Genomic DNA, 2,614 nt, shown 5'->3' on the forward strand with positions numbered 1-2,614 from the left:
GGTGGGAGGGGGAAGGGTGAGGGGGAGGGGGTGGGAGGGGGAGGGAGTGGGGGTGGGAGGGGGGAGGGGTGAGGAGGAGGGGGGAGGAGGTAGGGGGAGGGGAGTGGGTGGGAGGTGTGAGGGGGGAGGAGGTAGGGGGAGGGGAGTGGGAGGGGGGAGGGGGAGGGGAGTGGGTGGGAAGGGATGGGGGAGGGGAGGGAGTGGGAGGGGGAAGGGAGTGGGGGGGGGGGGGGGGGGGGAGGGGGAGGGGGAGGGTGGCGCGGATGACATGGGCCCACAGACCGGGGGCTGGGCCGAGCTCCTGTAACCATCCGGCTCCCAAACCCAAGTCACCGCTGCCACCTCCTGGCTGCCTGAGTCAGTGCAGCCTCCAGCCCCAATTATAAAAGGAAAGACTTCCATTTATATAGCGCCTTTCACCAACACTGGGTGTCCCAACGTGCTTTACAGCCAATGAAGTACTTTTGGAGTGTAGTCACTGTTGTAATGTGGGAAACGCAGCAGCCAATTAGCGCACAGCAAGCTCCCACACACAGCAATGTGATAATGACCCATATAATCTGTTTTAGTGATGTTGGTTGAGGGATAAATATTGGCCCCACGACACCGGGGAGAACTCCCCTGCTCTTCTTCAAAATAGTGCCATGGGATCTTTTACATCCACCTGAGAGAGCAGACGGGGCCTCGGTTTAATGTCTCATTTGAAAGACGGCACCTCCGACAGTGCGGCAATCCCTCAGTACTGCCCCTCCGACAGTACGGCGCTCCTTCAGTGCTGCCCCTCCGACAGTGCGGCACTCCCTCAGTACTGCCCCTCCGACAGTGCGGCGCTCCCTCAGTGCTGCCCCTCCGACAGTGCGGCACTCCCTCAGTACTGCCCCTCCGACAGTGCGGCACTCCCTCAGTACTGCCCCTCCGACAGTGCGGCACTCCCTCAGTACTGCCCCTCCGACAGTGCGGCACTCCCTCAGTACTGCCCCTCCGACAGTGCGGCACTCCCTCAGTACTGCCCCTCCGACAGTGCGGCGCTCCCTCAGTACTGCCCCTCCGACCGTGCGGCGCTCCCTCAGTCCTGCACTGGGAGTGTCAGCCTAGATTTTTGTGCTCGAGCCCCTGGAGTGGGACTTGAACCCACAACCTTCTGACTCAGAGACCGAGAGTGCTGCCCACTGAGCCACAGCTGACACTAACCCTCTCGGTCAACTTCGCGTGCCGTCTCTTGTCTCTCGTGCCAGTAGCGATTTAATCCCTGGATAAAGGTCCGATTCACCCCAAACCCAACACCTAGTTTGAGGCCCCGGTCCCTTGTGTAAAAGCCGCAGAAGGTAAGAAAATGAATCGTGTAATTGGGCTGTGAATGGCCTGTCCCTTTAAGGTTGCTGCTGTGACATTAGTTTGAGGCTGTGAACAATCAGAGAGCGGATGTAACCGACAGAAGTGACAGGCTGCAGGTTATTTATTTTTGAATGTAAAGAATGGTTTGTTTTGAGGCTGTCTCATTGTGTGATGGACCCCAATGCTTAATCTCCGTTAAACGTGAGGATTTCAACAGTCTGCATTTATCTAGCGCCTTTAACTTGGTGAAACGTCCAAGCCGCTGCACAGGAGCGATGACCAAACAAAATTTAACACCGAGCTGCATAAGTAGAAATTAGGGCCGGTGACCACAAGCTTGGTGAAAGAGGTGGGTTTTAAGGAGCATCTTGAAGGAGGAGAGAGGTAGAGAGGCAGAGAGGTTTAGGGAGGTTGGGGGGAATGGATTCACCCAGTGATCAGGTTGTGGAACAAGTTACAAGGGAAAGACATTAAAGTGAACCGGTTAAACAGCGTCAAGAAACAAGTAGATGAGTTTCTGGTGGGGTTTGGGGGATTATAGCGAGGTGGGGTTTGGGGATATAGTGAGGTGGGGTTTGGGGATATAGTGAGGTGGGGTTTGGGGGATAGTGAGGTGGGGTTTGGGGAATAGTGAGGTGGGGTTTGGGGGATAGTGAGGTGGGGTTTGGGGGATAGTGAGGTGGGGTTTGGGGATATAGTGAGGTGGGGTTTGGGGGATAGTGAGGTGGGGTTTGGGGGATAGTGAGGTGGGGTTTGGGGATAGTGAGGTGGGGTTTGGGGTTAGTGAGGTGGGGTTTGGGGATATAGTGAGGTGGGGTTTGGGGGGGTAGTGAGGTGGGTTGGGGGATAGTGAGGTGGGGTTTGTGGGATATAGTGAGGTGGGGTTTGGGGGATATAGTGAGGTGGGGTTTGGGGATATAGTGAGGTGGGTTTGGGGGATAGTGAGGTGGGGTTTGGGGATATAGTGAGGTGGGGTTTGGGGATATAGTGAGGTGGGGTTTGGGGGATAGTGAGGTGGGGTTTGGGGGGATAGTGAGGTGGGGTTTGGGGATAGTGAGTGGGGTTTGGGGATATAGCGAGGTGGGTTTGGGGGATAGTGAGGTGGGGTTTGGGATATAGTGAGGTGGGGTTGGGGGATAGTGAGGTGGGGTTTGGGGATATCGTGAGGTGGGGTTTGGGGTTATAGCGAGGGGGGGTTTGCGGGATATAGTGAGGTGGGGGCTTGGGGATTAGTTGAGGTGGGGTTGTGGAGATATAGTGAGGGGGGGTGGGGGGATAT

The sequence above is a fragment of the Pristiophorus japonicus genome, chromosome 19, assembly GCF_044704955.1.
Source record: "Pristiophorus japonicus isolate sPriJap1 chromosome 19, sPriJap1.hap1, whole genome shotgun sequence".
Taxonomy (NCBI): domain Eukaryota; kingdom Metazoa; phylum Chordata; class Chondrichthyes; family Pristiophoridae; genus Pristiophorus; species Pristiophorus japonicus.